Source organism: Pristiophorus japonicus, chromosome 6 (assembly GCF_044704955.1).
Source record: "Pristiophorus japonicus isolate sPriJap1 chromosome 6, sPriJap1.hap1, whole genome shotgun sequence".
Taxonomy (NCBI): domain Eukaryota; kingdom Metazoa; phylum Chordata; class Chondrichthyes; family Pristiophoridae; genus Pristiophorus; species Pristiophorus japonicus.
This window is the reverse complement of record NC_091982.1, coordinates 164,356,903-164,373,680: the sequence shown is the minus strand read 5'-3', so window position 1 is coordinate 164,373,680 and position 16,778 is coordinate 164,356,903.

Here is a 16,778-nt window from a genome sequence, read left to right as displayed (position 1 = left end):
AGAGGTTTTTTCCCCCTCATAATCCAGGGACGCTAAGGCCAATTGTGCAGACCCTTCTGCCACCCAAGCTGAGATTGGGCAGGGGGAGATTGGCCATCGTTTGCAATCTTGATTATCGTGCGATGACCCTTGCTGGAAATGTTCATCTGATGCAGATGGGATCGGTCTCAGCTGTGATGCTCTATCCGCCTTCCTTTGTGAAATAGCTTGCTTACACATTGGAATGGTGTAAGGGTTAACTTCAAACCACCACCTGGAGCCCGTTAGCCTTAAAGTAAATGCAGTGTTATTACAAGTCGACAGGGGAGCTATTCCATAAAGGAATGCTCAAGGAAATGACTAGAGACATTGTCTTTTATGCAGTTTCAGATTAAGTCATTACGTAATTCCACAAGTTACAATTAATACACGATGATTGATTAATACATGATTGATTAGTACAGCGCTGGCCAATCTGGCTTCTACATGCCTTAAATGGTGATTCCGGATATGGTTACTGTCGTTCATTCTGTTATATCCTCACCTTGTTATTCAGTTTTTTATGTCTGACTACACAACTTGATATCTTGTCTGCTTCTTGCCTCCCAAGGACTTTAACCTATGAACTGGAAAGTTTGCTTCTTGTGGAATGTACCCACACTTTTGATCTGTAGGTTCCATTTTAAAATAAGTTAGCTCAGTTTCAAAATGGCACAATGTTTTATTATTTAAGATTTGTAATTCCCCTCTTCAGTCCCTCCTGTTGGTCCCTGATTATGTCTAAATAATCAGCCGACCACATATACCTTCTGAGCCATTTGCCGGATATGGTGATTAAATCCACTCCCTTTGGATCGCTTGTAGTTCTGTCTTTTACCGAAGTCCTTACATGCTACCACTGACCATTTCCCTGGGATTATTCACAAGCTACATATATTTGTTTTTGTACATACAGAACATAAGCTCGGGGGTCTTAGTTGTTTCGTTAACGCATTACAAAGTATAGTTAACAAGGCTGTTTACTGTTCGGCTAGAACCACGCGGTTGTATATCCTTGGGATGATACACATCAGCTATAGTTGGATTACAATACATATCCCCACCACTACCATTATTATCACAATCGGGTGCCACATTAATTTGAGGACTGCGTAGGCCTTAGGTGACCAGCCCTTAAAAATATCCCACCAGTGGTGAACTGTGAGGTCACTTAGATCCTCCATCACTCGAATAAGTTCTTGTTTTGTGTAACTCATTACGACCTTTTCTTCTCCCAGGTACTTGGTCACCTGAATGTGTTTTTTCAAAAAGGCCCTTAACTTTCTCAAGTCCACAACCGGGGGTAGTACTGATAGTCCTCTGGTGCTTCTATGCTGTGCAATATTCTTCCATTGTCCTATTTGGTAGGACTTGGTCATTTTAAAGTCGAAGATGACATATATTTCTTTCCAACACTCATTTACCAGAGGTTCCAATCGGTCTGCGTTTAAGTATACCGTGTGGGTACTGGTTACACATACATAATTTTGTCCGATTTCATGTATTATGGTATAATTTAAGGGTTGCAGCTATTATTCACAAGCCCCTGCTGTGCCTTCCATGCTGCATGGTTCCACCACTGGTGTATGTAGCGGGCATACATTACACAGTCCATCCCTTTGTGCATTTTATACTTCAGGTCTATCCATTGACCGTAAAACCGTGGCTTCCATAAGTTTTTACCAAATAGCTGTGGTAGGGTTACAAATTCACACCATATCTGACTGTTAGTAACATTAGCCAACAACATAGTCATGTTACAGCCCTCTTCATCACATCACGTATGTTTCATATCTGGCCTGAGTGATAAATTTTGTTGGTCAAACTGAAACAGTTTAGCCCATCATGGAGCATTCCGAGAAAATGCTATCCTTTCTAATTCAGCCCGTTGTACTTCCTTAAGCAGGCTTATTATTAGGCAGTGAGTCTTATTGTCTTCCTGCGTTAAATTGGCCGATACCTGTTGCTGTTCCCAGCTAGTTTTGTGTGCCCACTGCCATATCAGTTTGTCTGCCCACTGCCTTTTAATTTTGTCTGACAGCCATCCCTGCAGGTTATTGGCCTGTATGGGTTTCTGCCACACATCTGACAGCCTTATGGCATCTTTAGTCAATTGTCCTGCTTTCTGTACTTTATTCTGCAGTGTCTCGATTGAGTTTAATGCTCCTAGTCCTGTTCCTAACCCTCCTAGTACTGTACAGAAACATAGAAACATAGAAAATAGGTGCAGGAGTAGGCCATTCGGTCCTTCGAGCCTACACCACCATTCAATAAGATCATGGCTGAACATTCACTTCAGTACCCCTTTCCTGCCTTCTCTCCATACCCCTTGATCCCTTTAGCCGTAAGGGCCAAATCCAACTCCCTCTTGAATATATCTGAAGAACTGGCATCAACAACTCTCTGCGTAGAGAATTCCACAGGTTAACAACTCTCCGAGTGAAAAAGTTTCTCCTCATCTCGGTCCTAAATGGCTTACCCCTTACCTTAGAATGTGACCCCTGGTTCTGGACTTCCTCAACATCGGGAACATTCTTCCTTCATCTAACCTGTCCAGTCCCATCAGAATTTTATATGTTTCTATGAGATACTCTCTCATTCTTCTAAACTCTAGTGAATACAGGCCCAGTCGATCCAGTCTCTCCTCATATGTCACTCCTGCCATCCCGGGAATCAGCGTGCTGAACCTATGCTGCACTCCCTCAATAGCAAAAACGTCCTTCCTCAGATTAGGAGAACAGAACCGAAAACAATATTCAAGGAGAGGCCTCACCAAGGCCCTGTACAACTGCAGTAAGACCTCCCTGCACCTATCCTCAAATCCCCTAGCTATGACGGCCAACATGCCATTTGCCTTCTTCACCATCTGCTGTACCTGCATGCCAACTTTCAATGACTGATGCATCATGACACCCAGTTCTCGTTGCACCTCCCCTTTTCCTAATCTGCCGCCATTCAGATAAAATACTGCCTTCATGTTTTTGCCCCCAAAGTGGATAACCTCACATTTATCCACGTTATACTGCATCTGCTATGCATTTGCCCACTCACCTAACCTGTCCAAGTCACCCTGCAGCCTCGTAGCATCCTTCTCACAGCTCACACTGCACCCAGCTTAGTGTCATCTGCAAATTTGGAGAAATTAAACTCAATTCCTTCATCTAAATCATTGATGTATATTGTAAATAGCTGGGGTCCCAGCACAGCCCTGCAGCACTCCACTTGTCACTGCCTGCCATTCTGAAAAGGACCCGGTTATCCCGACTCTCTGCTTCCTGTCTGCCAACCAGTTCTCTATCCACATCAATACATTACCCCCAATACCATATGCTTTAATTTTGCACACCAATCTCTTGTGTGAGACCTTGTCAAAAGCCTTTTGAAAGTCCAAATACACCACATCTACTGGTTCTCATTTGTCCACTCGAGTAGTTACATCCTCAAAAAAATCCTAGAAGATTTGTCAAGCATGATTTCCTTTTCATAAATCCATGCTGACTTGGACTGATCCTGTCACTGCTTTCCAAATGCGCTGCTATTTCATCTTTAATAATTGATTCCAACATTTTCTCCACCACTGAGGTCAGGCTAACCAGTCTATAATTCCCTGTTTTCTCTCTCCCTCCTTTTTAAAAAAGTGGTGTTACATTTGCTACCCTCCAGTCCATAGGAACTGATCCAGAGTTGATAGACTATTGGAAAATGATCACCAATGCATCCACTATTTCTAGGGTCACTTCCTTAAGTACTCTGGGATGCAGACTATCAGGCCCTGGGGATTTATCGGCCTTCAATCCCATCAATTTCCCTAACACAATTTCCTGACTAATAAGGATTTCCTTCAGTTCCTCCTTCTCTCTAGACTCTCAGTCCCCTAGTATTTCGGGAAGGTTATTTGTGTCTTCCTTTGTGAAGACAGAACCAAAGTATTTGTTCAATTGGTCTGCCATTTCTTTGTTCCCCATTATAAATTCACCTGATTCTGACTGCAAGGGACCTACGTTTGTCTTCACTAGTCTTTTTCTCTTCACATATCTATAGAAGCTTTTGCAGTCAGCTTTTATGTTCCCAGCAAGCTTCCTCTCATACTCTATTTTCCCCCTCCTAATTAAACCCTTTGTCCTCTTCTGCAGAATTCTAAAGTTCTCCCAGTCCTCAGGTTTGCTGCTTTTTCTGGCCAATTTATATGCCTCTTCCTTGGATTTAACACTGTCCCTAATTTCCCTTGTTAGCCACGGTTGAACCACATTCCCCATTTTATTTTTACTCCAGACAGGGATGTACAATTGTTGAAGTTCTTCCATGTGATCTTTAAATGTTTGCCATTGCCTATCCACCAGCAAGCCTTTAAGTAGCATTCGCCAGTCTATTCTAGCCAATTCACGTCTCATACCATCGAAGTTACCTTTCCTTAAGTTCAGGACCCTAGTCTCTGAATTAACTGTGTCACTCTCCATCTTAACAAAGAATTCTATCATATTATGGTCACTCTTCCCCAAGGGGCCTCGCACAACAAGATTGCTAATTAGTCCTTTCTCACTACACATCATCCCGTCTAGGATGGCCAGCCCTCTAGTTGGTTCCTCGACATATTGGTCTAGAAAACCATCCCTAATACACTCCAGGAAATCCTCCTCCACCGTATTGCTACCAGTTTGGTTAGCCCAATCAATATGTAGATTAAAGTCATCCATGATATCTGCTGTACCTTTATTGCACGCATCCCTGATTTCCTGTTTGATGCCATCCCCAACCTCACTATGACTGTTTGGTGGTCTGTACACAACTCGCACTAGCGTTTTCTGCCCTTTGGTATTCCGCAGCTCTACCCATACAGATTCCACATCATCCAAGCTAATGTTCTTCCTTACTATTGCTTATCTAGTATGTTTCGCCAATTATGAGCTTTTGCTATCTTTTGGGCAAGATCTGGGTTCTGACAATATCCGGGTACCATCTTTCTGTCATACTGTATATTTATTGTTAAATTTATTATTGAAAGGGCTATCAGTGTGCTCAGACACATATCGTGCAGCCTTTGTAAGTGTGGCATCCGTTCCTGGTTTGGACAGGGATATCTTGCGCTTATCATGACTAGCCATGTATTCCTCCTGCCAAACTATGAATTATTCATACACATCACCCAGTTTCCATCTCCCAAGGTTGTCTGTCTCCAATCTGTACTATTGGTCTACTCTGTTTTGTTAGTATTCCAGGCTTCTTTCCGTATTTTGGTTATATTCTGGGGAGTATTATCACAACCTTCTTACACATCAACCCGGGACCTTTGGCCTCCCATGTAAAGTTGAACGTTACATTCTCGTTTTTATGGAGGATCAGTACAAAATTCTCAAAGATTGGTGCCGAATCGGTCCACCATCTATAGTCAAATGTTATATTAAAAATACGACGTTCACTTCCCGAGGGGCACGTATGGTTTCTCTGGGTTACATTTTGTTGGGACTTCCACATCATATAACGTTTAAGCCCTTTTCCTTCCAACTGTGGAGGTACTGAGAGGGCCAGGGCGGCCATTAACCCAGTCGCCAGCAGCACTATCCACAGGTTCATCCCGTTGTTTTCTGGCCTGCTTCCTTATCGGACGCTTCCGTGGTCACCAGGTGCACCGTTACTACGGGTTAAAACAAACGGGGGTTGTTTCGTGTTATATGGTTTTACCTGTGTCCAGTGCTTCCATTTAATCCCAGTGGGCTCCTATAGACAAACACAAGTATCACTCATCATTAGTACCAAGTATGGCCCCATCCATCCGGGCTCCATTCCATTTCGCATCCCTGTTACCTTTATCATGACCTGTTCTCCTATTTTAGGTAGCGTTTCGGGTCTCATTCCCTCATTCTGAATTTCTAGATCTCTTGTCTGCTGTCTGCATTTAACTTCTTTATTCCTTGACTGCACCTCTTGGTTTAGCTGGACCAAGTACCGCCTTAGCCTATCCTGAATTGGTCCTGCTTCACCTGTCCCTCCGGCTAAGTCCTTTGGTAGTCTCATATCCCGTCCAGTCATCAGCTCATAATGTGTTAGTCCCGTGGTATAATTTTAGTGGTTGTTGCCTACAACATTGTGGTGCCACAACTTGCTCCTGGGGACCCCATAACCATCTGTCACCCTTTTGGTAGGCCCCATGCTTACTCCATTCACATCTTTCTTCCTGATCGACATTCTGGTGGACCTGTGCTATTTATGGTCAGTCTGAACACTATTAGTCATTACTGGTTTAATTTCAGCCTTAAATGCTGTCTCTGGCTTCCGTTCAGCTGCCGCTTATTTGGCTGCTAGGGCTGCAAACCGATTCCCCAAGGTAGGTAGGTCTTGGGGGTGCGTGTGGCCCTTACTAGTTAGTTTTGTGTGTGCTTTTACCTTGATTATCGCTGATTTCCATGGTTCTTTTGCTGCTTTCACTAGCCTTTCTGCTAGTCTCCCATGTTTTACCACCTCGCCGGTAGATGTCACATACCCTCGTCATGACCAGGCTGCCATATAGTCGGGAACCACCCCGAAAGCGTATCGACTGTCTGTATATATGTTTACTCGCTTTCCTTTAGCTGACTCGAGAGCCTTTATAAGGGCCACCAGTTCTGCCACCTGAACTGACTTGTCTCCTGGGAGTGCTCTTGCCATAATTGTCTCTCCCTCCTGTGTTACAACCGTCCACCCAGTATGGGATTCTCCATCAATGTATTTTCTGGATCCATCCACATATAAAGTCTCATCTGGGTTGTCTAATGACTCTTCCTTTACCCCGCTATCCATTTCCTCCTCTACTTGTTCCCTACAGCTATGCTCCTCCCCTTCTGTCAGCACCCCGGTAGCGGGGTTAACTCCATTATGCTTTTTTACTATTACTGACTTGTCTTTGGGCAGTAATACAGCCTCCCACTCAGCCTTTCAGCTGTCGAGATCGACCGCAGCTTTCCAGTGTTTAGTAATTCTACCAGGGTATGTTGTGTGTGCAAAATGGTCTTTCCCATCATCACTACTTTGCTTACTTTGACCGCCCAAGTCGCACAGTCCAGGGCGGCAACACATCGGGGCATTCCACTAACCACTGTGTCTTTCTTCATCGAGTAGTAGGCTATAGGTCTATGCCGGCCCCCATGTTCCTGCATTACCACAGCGGAATACCTTCCACCATCCTGATCACAATATTGGTGGAAAGGTTTATTGGGGATCTGGCAATCCTAGGGCAGGGGCTGACATCAGAGCGCTTTTTATGCCTCCGTATGCCTCTTCCTGTTCCGGTCCCCAACCTATCTTCTGTGGGGGTCCCCTGGTTCCTTTAATTAATTTCTGTATGGGTTCCACTATCGTGTATTGAGGCATAAAAATCCAACTATAATTAAAAAGTTCTAATACCTTCCTTACTCCCCTGGTTTACAATATTCAGGTAACATTTTGTTACCCACTCATCTTGTGGCTTCAAGATAAACGCTCCTGACCCCCCCTAGGGGCTGCTTTACGTAGTTGTTGTACCCTTATATTTTTTCAGCTGGGACCAATGGTTCCATCGGCCCCCAACTTTCATATTTATACACGTACATGTGTCACCACCGATTAATACTTCATATGGTCCACTCCATCGTGGGGCAAATCCAGGTTTTCCTGGCAATTCTTTAACCATTACCTTCGCTCCAATCTCCGGCACTACCGCTGGGGGTTTTGTCCCTTTATCTTATCTCTGTCCCTTTGTCTATCTCTTACTTCCTGCCACATCTCTTTCAGCTGCTTACTCAATTCCATCACATACTTCCTGATTCTATCTCGTAATGGTCCTAATTCTGCCCCTCCTGTAACTATCCCCTCAGGTAACTTCATTGAGTTATTAGCTCATAGGGGGTTAATCGTCGTTCGATTTGGTGTGGCACATAACCCCATTAGTATCGTGGGTAGTAATTCTGGCCAGGATTGTCTGGTTTCCTGTATTCAAAAACAAGTGATAGTTTATAAACTATTTTAACATACAAGTGCTCGCAATTCAAGTTCTCGCAAATCATTTCCAAGGCTAGTTCCATACCTTATCTCATCTTCCCCAAACAGCATTTCTGTCTCTCATCAGAGGAAATGGCATTTTTAGATTGTTTCCAAACTTTTGAGTTTATTTTCCTTACACTGTTTAGTATTATTTCTTTTAAAAAGGTTTTCTAAACAAGCTTTTCCAATACACCCAAAATGTTTATCAAGGAGCATCGCCTAAAATATCTCAAAATCCCAATTCAAATACTGGACTGCCAATCTTTTATTTAAATCTCTTTTACTGAGCTAGAAGCTTTCACATCATTTAAAATAAGATTCTATACAAAGGAAAATGAGGGCGTAGCTTTCCCAGCCCACAGCCTCGAGAAACCCACTCAGGCTTTTTTTTTAAAAGGCATTTAGTATCTTTCAACCCAATGTAATCAATTTTTAAGTTTTCTTTTGACAAGTAAGTGAGTGTGTCAGAATTTTAAAGATGAGATCACACATTTTTTTACTGTAATCCAATTAGAACATCCAAATTTCTCGGCACAAGAGCTGAAGCTTCTGTGTCAGTTCTATTTTCTTTTTTTTTATCAAGGCTGAGGTTTAAATCTTTTGTTAAACAAACCCATTCTTTGTGCATTTCATCGCTCCATAAATCATATTCAAAAAAATCCGCACCTGCGTTTCTAACTTAAAATGTAATTCAATTCTGTGTAAACAATAAATATTTTAACACTCAATTCATACTTTCATAATACTTCCCATATCCATGATAAAAGGGTTAAACAGCTAGCTTCTGCACAGAAGTGGGTGGAGCTTAAACAAATAACAAACACTTTATTTTAAAGACAGACATTCACACCAACTTTTCATTCAACAAAACTTATTTTCTCTTTTATTTAATTAGTTTTTTTTCAGCAACTTATTTTCTTCGTCAGTCTCTGTCCCAACTGTCTGGTGGGCGTCATTCTCAAACTACTCACTTCTACGCTTAACCTCCATAATTGTAGGCACTGACTTATTACCATTAATCCTGCTTTGGTTGTTTTCTAATTATTTTTTTGTTTCTCTCTACACCTATCTTTCCACTTCTTCTTTTCTCCTTGCATTTGTGAAATCTCTAGACACACTACAATCGCCTCCTTCCCTTTGTTTCCCTTTCTTTGCAACCACCAGTTGAGTTTCCAGGGTATCTTTTTTCTTCATCATATCCTTCCTTAACCATTTTCCTCTTAACTTTTTCATATTTATCTCTCAGAAACTCTTCTGGTAGTTTGTACTTCACCCCTCCAAGGGCCTTGGCAGTTTCCTTTGCCATTTCTTACACCGGGGCATTTTCCCCAGTTCCTGTTTGTCTGCCTTTACTTATGCGGAGCTTTTCCGACTTTACTTATGCGGAGCCTCGTTTCTGGCTGGATAGCTAGTCTGCCCTCACTGGGGATTTCCCGATATCTCGTATAAGTACTTATTCTCCCTCTACACGTATTTACTTACAGTGCCCTGACATGCCCCACAACTGGATTTACCGGCTATAAGGACTCCGCTTCAGATTCGTTGGATCTCTGGCCGGGACTCTTGGGAGGAGAATTTCTCAAGGTAATTCTCTACTCACTTGGTTTTAGGTTGTTCGGCTTTTGCGTCGAATTTGCCTGTCCAGCAGACCCGGCTCGCAGTGCCAAGTTGTAAGGATGAACTTCAAACCACCACTCGGAGTCCGTTAGCCTTAAAGTAAATGCAGTTTTATTACAAGTCGACAGGGGAGCTATTCCGTAAAGGAATGCTCAACGAAATGACTGGAGACATTGTCCTTTATACAGTTTCAGATTAAGTCATTACATAATTATGCAAGTTCTAATTACTACATGATGATTGATTAATACATAATTGATTAGTACAGCACTGGCCAATCTGGCTTCTACATGCCTTAAATGGTGATTCCGAATATGGTTATTGTCATTCATTCTATTCTATCCTTATCTTGTTATTCAGTTTTTTATGTCTGACTACACAACTTGTTATCTTGTCTGCTTCTTGCCTCCCAAGGACTTTAACCTATGAACTGGAAAGTTTGGTTCTTGTGGAATGTTCCCACACTTTTGATCTGTAGGTTCCATTTTAAAATAAGTTAGCTCAGTTTCAAAATGGCACAATGTTTTACTATTTAAAGATTTGTAATTCCCCTCTTCAGATGGTTATTCTGAATCATTCTCAAGAGGGTCAGGGAGGGAGTTCTTATCATTGCCGTAACACTCACCTCTGAGTCAGAGGTTGCGGGTTCAAGTCCCACTCCAGGAACTTAAGCACATAAATGTAGGCTGACATTCCAGTGCCATGCTGAGGGAGTTGCTGCACTGTCAGAGGGGCTTTCTTTCGGATGGGGCCCAGTCTGCTCTCTCAGGTGAACTGTAAGGTTAATAAAAGTGTATTTAATAATAAATTGATTCAGTGTGTATGTATAAATATCAGAAGTGCAGATTACAGACAGGCTGTGGGTTGAACTCAAGCATACAAAATGGATCAAGTCTCCTCTGGGTGGGCAGAGCTTAAGGAACAAAGGAGCATGAGTTTGAAACCCATTGAAACTAAAAGGCGTTAATTGAAAAACTATTAACCTAATCAAGGAATGGCACCAGTTACTCCAGACAGTCACATATGTAAGGAAAGCTAATAAAGAACTGCCTTGGAACCAAGACCCAATCCTGGGGCTTTACCAACTTATGTTGAGAGACAATGGACCTTATGAGAATAAAAAGCCAAGCGCAAAGTCTGCTCTCTCCCTCTTCGGACCATGCAGCAAAGCAGGAAACCTCCCTCTTCACAGACCAGACCAAGAAGCAAGGAAGAAGGCTGAGTACTTTTGCTTGAGAGAAGTATATGTCTCTGTAAAACTGTAACTCATGACCTTACCTGTTGCAATTAAGTAGAGTCCATAGGTTGGTAATAGACAGCTGTTGTGTTCAATAGGCTACGTGCATGTGTGCGTGTTTAAATAACGTACTCCAAATTTTTAAAAAAGAATTAGTCTTGCTGTCAATTTAATACCAGAAATTTAGAAATCTTACAGGACATAAAAGATCCCATGGTACTATTTCGATGTAGAGCAGGGGAGTTATGCCCGGTGTCCTGGCCAATTATTATTCCTCTGGTCATTATCACATTACTGTTTTTGAGAGCTTGCTGTGCGCAAATTGGTCACTACGTTTCCCACATTATTTCCCACATTACAACAGTGCCTACACTCCAAAAGTACTTAATTGGCTGTGAAGCGCTTTGAGGCATCCGGTGATTGTGAAAGGTGCTATATAAATGCAAGTCTTCTTTCTTTTTTAACCTCACTGACGCTGTCCCAGTTTCTTCCTATGGCCTCATTTACTACTCAGGGTCTCTTGGATAGAGTCCACAGACACTTGAGGAGGAAGATGCAGCCGTACTGCAGCATTAGAAAAGGAGGCCGAATTTTAAAGGGACAGGAGAGCCCTGAAGATGGAAGTAACTTCAATATTAAGCCTGAGGAGAGGGAGAGGAAGTGGTGTCCATGAGTGTACTATCCAAAAGGGGCAAATCAGCTGGGATTGTGTCGCTGTCTCGTGGATTGTTCCTGGAGTTGGAAGATTAGCGGTGGAGGCACCAAAATGGATGGCTTACAAGGCCCCGCCTCCCTGTCAGCATTTACGTCTGGTGGGTCAGTGAACGTCAGCAAGCAGCCTTCCTGGAAGAGGGAGAAAAATAGAGATTGGAGCAGAAATGCAGTGGTGGACCTCCCCACCCTTTTCCCACCACTTCTTCTGCTCGACTATTCCTACTTGAGCCTGTACAGTACAGGAAAATCCATCCCTCGCTATATTGACTAACACATGTTGAAAGTCCAAATTGGCCACTTGTGTGAGGTACCTGACAGTGCCAATGAAACCATAACCCAGGAGTCAACATCTCCAGGAGAGGAGGAGGAAAAATCAGCAAAAGGAAATGCGATTTCTGTTCTATTTTAAATGCACCGGGATGAAAGGTGTTAATCAGAGCAGAGGAAATCAGTCACAGTAGGATAGGAACTCAAGAAGTAACGAGCCTCTTCGAACCATCTGCTGAACTTGCATGATGTGCAAAGTGACTTTTCACAGAATACTAATTTTGCAGCTCAAATATTTTGACATGGTTATTTCCCATTTTGTGTCATGCCACCAGATTATACTTATTGTGGCTTGATCTGATCTCCTGGTGTCAGTGCCCATGTCCGCAGATAGCCAGGTGACTGCATTTACATTGAATCCCCAATCGGTGCATGTTGCCACGAATTACTCCACTGCAAACCACGTGCAGGAACAGATCAGTCGGAGAGTTCATTTTGCAGCAGTAGAATATTGAATTGGAACTGACAAAACTAACCAGACGATGAGATCTGTTTCTTGGTTGAAAGTGCAATCTTCTTAGCTTAGGTGTTAATTCTAAACCTACTATTAGTGACTTTAATGCAGATATCTGATTTTGCTTATTGTCACACTTCTCCTCATCTACACAGGAATTGTTGTAATTAATGGGGAAATTGAGTCTTTTCAGTAAACTGGCAGGAAAATGGCAAAACCTTCTGTTTTTCCAGTATTTTACATTGAGAGTTTACCTGCTTCATTTCAAAATGGCCAATTCACTCTTTTTTTCAATTCACAGAGGTAATACGCAGCAGGATTTTAGAATAGGTCACTCGGGGAGACAAATGGAAAAAATGTGTCCAACAAAATGTGTTTCTGGGGAAAGAAGTGATTGCCCAGCATGGAGATAAGGTGGGTAAGTGTGCTTGAAAATGGATGAGCTTGTTGGATTCCATTAGGAACATAGGAACAGGAGTAGGCCATTCAACCCCAGGAGTCTGTTCAGCCATTCAGTTAGATCATGGCTGAACTGTACCTCAACTCCATTTACCTGCCTTTTCTCCATAGCCCTTGATACCCTTACCCAGCAAAAATCTATCGGTCTCAGTCTTCAATCTCCAATTATTCTTGTATCCACAGCCTTTTGGGGGGAGTGAGTTCCAGATTTCTTTGTTCCTAAAAATTCTTGTGTTCTAATCTCAACTGGCATTTGAAATAAATACTTTTGTTCAACTATATATCATTTGCTCTCTATTCCTTTATTCAATAAGCATACATGTGGCGCAAAAAATGAAGATGATGATTGGGTAGATCTATTTTCAAGCAACTTCGTTAAGATCAAAGATCAAAGTTGCATGTTCCTCTGTTGACTTTGTTGGTGAATCCAGAATGGTACTTGACCTGCGCAGACCGGAAGATGCCAGATTCAATTCCCAGTTGTTGCTGCGTTTGTTAATCCCAGCTAGCATGGCAGGAGTTCACTTTAGTGATCCTTGGGTTAGGGAGAGGAAAATCATCCAGAGTTCTTACTTCAGACTAAACTCCTGCTGAAAAGTATGTTGAGGGCAGGATCAGGTTTGTCCATAGCTTGCCAACACTCAGGCCTAGTTTTCTGTTCTCTGAGGTCACTTCAGGTGCGGATTAGGACTAATGCAAGAGGCAATATTGTCCCGGGAGTGGCAAATTGCAAATTGTATTTTAGTGAAAATTAAAGGGATGGGATATTAAGCAGGCATAAATTCTGAAAGCCTCTAAAGGATTTTCGATACATTATCTGCCTTAGCCAACAGGCATGGGACTTAGAAATGCCAAACAAAATGAAAGGAATGGAGATCTTACCAAGAGGCAGGAGTCTGCAGGCAAGTGATGGAGCAGCCCAGCACCCCATCCTCAATTTGATGGCTGCTGGAGTTGTGGTGGTTGTGAGGTGTCATTCAGGATTCCATCCCCATAGGGAAGCATTGCCGTAAAGTGGTGCTGCAAAGCTTCAGGTCACCAATTGACTGTTATTGGCATTGGATGTGCCAGCCCACACTGCATGGTGGCTGCAGGTATCCTTGAGGCAGATGACTTGTGACTGCATCTGGATGACTGCTGACCCCGACACTGTGAAGGCAGTTCCCCAGGGTTGTTGCCTGGTAGGTGTGCCAGTGCCTATGTGTATGGACATTGGTGCTTAGGGTATATTGACAGTTGATCACCTCGGCATGCCTCGTTTCATGCAGTACCACTGAAAGCATGATGTAGTATGAGTGGGGTGCTTCCAGGGAAGTATCCAACATTAGCTTTAGTCAGATATTCCCATATCTTAGTGGTGCCATTGGTAGGTCTGGTTCAGTGAGGAATTGGCAGCTGGTTAAAATTTATTTGTTGAAATTCTTTGGCTGAATGGTGTTTGAAGGACCCCAGCAGTGATTGATGACCTGTTTACGTGATCCAGCCACAGACAATGGAAGTCTGGACTTCAGCAGTAGCATTGGCAGGTTTCAGTGCTGCGAAGCCAGATCTGCTGTCTCTGAAGATCTATTTATTTGTTGTCGGCAAATACAAATGCTGCTGCCACCAATGCCCACTGCCATTTTTATTGTTTTCTTTTCACCGCTCGATGCTGCCTTTTCCTGCCAAAAGGGAATGTCCAGCAGTAAACAGAAGAAAAGAACCGCAGCCTTTCAAAAGCAAAACACAGCCTGCAGACTGTAAATGCCGGAGCCAGTGTGCTAACCCAATCACTGTGCCTTAAAGCAGTGTCTGATATAAAGGAAGCAGAAGAGGAAATGTAGCAAATTTCAGTTATATACGAACGTAAGAAATAGGAGCAGGAGTCGGCCATTTGCCTCCTCGAGCCTGCTCCGCCATTCAGTAAGATCATGGCTGATCTGATCTTGGCCTCAACTCCACTTCCCCGCCTGCTCCCCATAATCCTTGACTCCCTTATCATTCAGAAATCTGACTATCTCCACCTTAAATCCATTCAATGACCCAGCCTTCAAAGCTCACTGAGGTGGAGAATTCCAAAGATTCATGACCCTCTGAGAGAAGAAATTCCTCCTCATTTCCATTTTTAAATTGGTGACCCCTTATTCTGCAACTATGCCCCCTAGTTCTAGAGTCCCCCACGAGGGGAAACATCCTCTCTGCATCTACCCTGTCAAGCCCCCTCAGAATCTTATATGTTTCTATAAGATCACCTCTCAGTCTTCTAAACTTCAATGAGTATAGGACCAACCTGCTCAACCTTTGTTCATATGGCAACCCCTTCATCTCAGGAATCAACCTCGTCAACCTTCTCTGAACTGCCTCCAATGCAAGTTTATCCTTTCTTAAATAAGGAGACCAAAACTGTACGCAGTTGTAGCAGGGCTTCCCTGCTTTTAAACTCCATTCTCCTTGCAATAAAGGCCAACATTCCATTTGTCTTCCAAATTACTTGCTGTACCTGCATGCTAACTTTTTGTGTTTCATGTACAAGGACCCCCAGATTCCTCTGTATGGCAGCATTTTGTAGTCTCTCTCCATTTAAATAATAATGTGCTTTTTCATTTTTCCTACCACAGTGGATAACCTCACATTTTCCCGCATTATACTTCATCTGGTAAATTTTTGCCCACTCGCTGAGCCTATCTATATCCCTTTGTAGATTCTTTGTGTCCTGCTCACAACTTGCTTTCCTACCTATCTTTGTATCATCAGAAAATTTGGCTACATTATACTCGGTTCCTTCATCTAAGTCATTAATATAAATTGTAAATAGTTGAGGCCCCAGCACTGATCCCTGTGGCACCCCACTAGTTACAGTTTACCAACCCGAAAATTACCCATTTATCCTCTCTGCTTTCTGTTAGTTAGCCAATCCTCTATCCACGCTAATATATTACCCCCCACTGTGAGCTCTTATCTTGTGCTAATCTTTTATGTGGCACTTTATCGAATGCTTTCTGGAAATCCAAGTACACGACATCTACTGGTTCCCATTTATCCACCTTGCTTGTTACATCCTCAAAGAACTCCAGCAAATTTGTCAAACATGATTTCTCTTTCATAAAACCATGCTTGACTGCATTATGGTTTCCTAATGTCCTGCTATTACTTCCTTAATGATGGACACCAGTATTTTCCCAATGACAGATGTGAGGCTAACTGGTCAATAGTTTCCTACTTTCTGTCCCCCTCCTTTTTTAAATAGGGGCGTTACATTTGTGGTTTTCCAATCCGCTGGGACCTTTCCAGAATCTAGAGAATTTTGATAAATTACAAATGCATCCACTATCTCTGCAGCCACATCTTATAAGACCCTAGGATGCAGGCTATTAGGTCCAGGGGACTTGTCCACCTTTAGTCCCATTAGTTTGCTTAGTACTTTTTCTCTAGAGATAGTGATTGGTTTACGTCTCTCCCCCCAATAGCCCCTTGATTATCAATTATTGGGATGCATTTAGTGTCTTCTACCGTGAAGATCGATACAAAATATTTGTTCAAAGTCTCTGCCATTTCCCTGTTTCCCATTACTAATTCCCTAGTTTCATCCCCGAAGGGACCAATCTTTACTTTGGCTACTCGCTTCTTTTTTGTATACCTGTAGAAGCTCTTACTGTCTGTTTTTACATTTCTTGCTAATTTACTCTCATAAGCTATCTTCTCTGCCTTTATCATTTTTTTAGTCGTTCTTTGCTGGCTTTTAAAAGTTTCCCAATCCTCTGGTCTTCCACTGTTCTTCACAACATTATATGCCTTTGTTTTCAATTTGATACCATCCTTTACTTCCTTAGTTAGTCACGGATGGTTCATCCTTCTCTTACAGTCTTTCTTTCTCACTGGAATAAATCTTTGCTGAGAGTTATGAAATATTTCCTTAAATGTTTGCCACTGCTTTTCTACAGTCTCACCCTTTAATATATTTCCCAGTCCACATTAACCAAC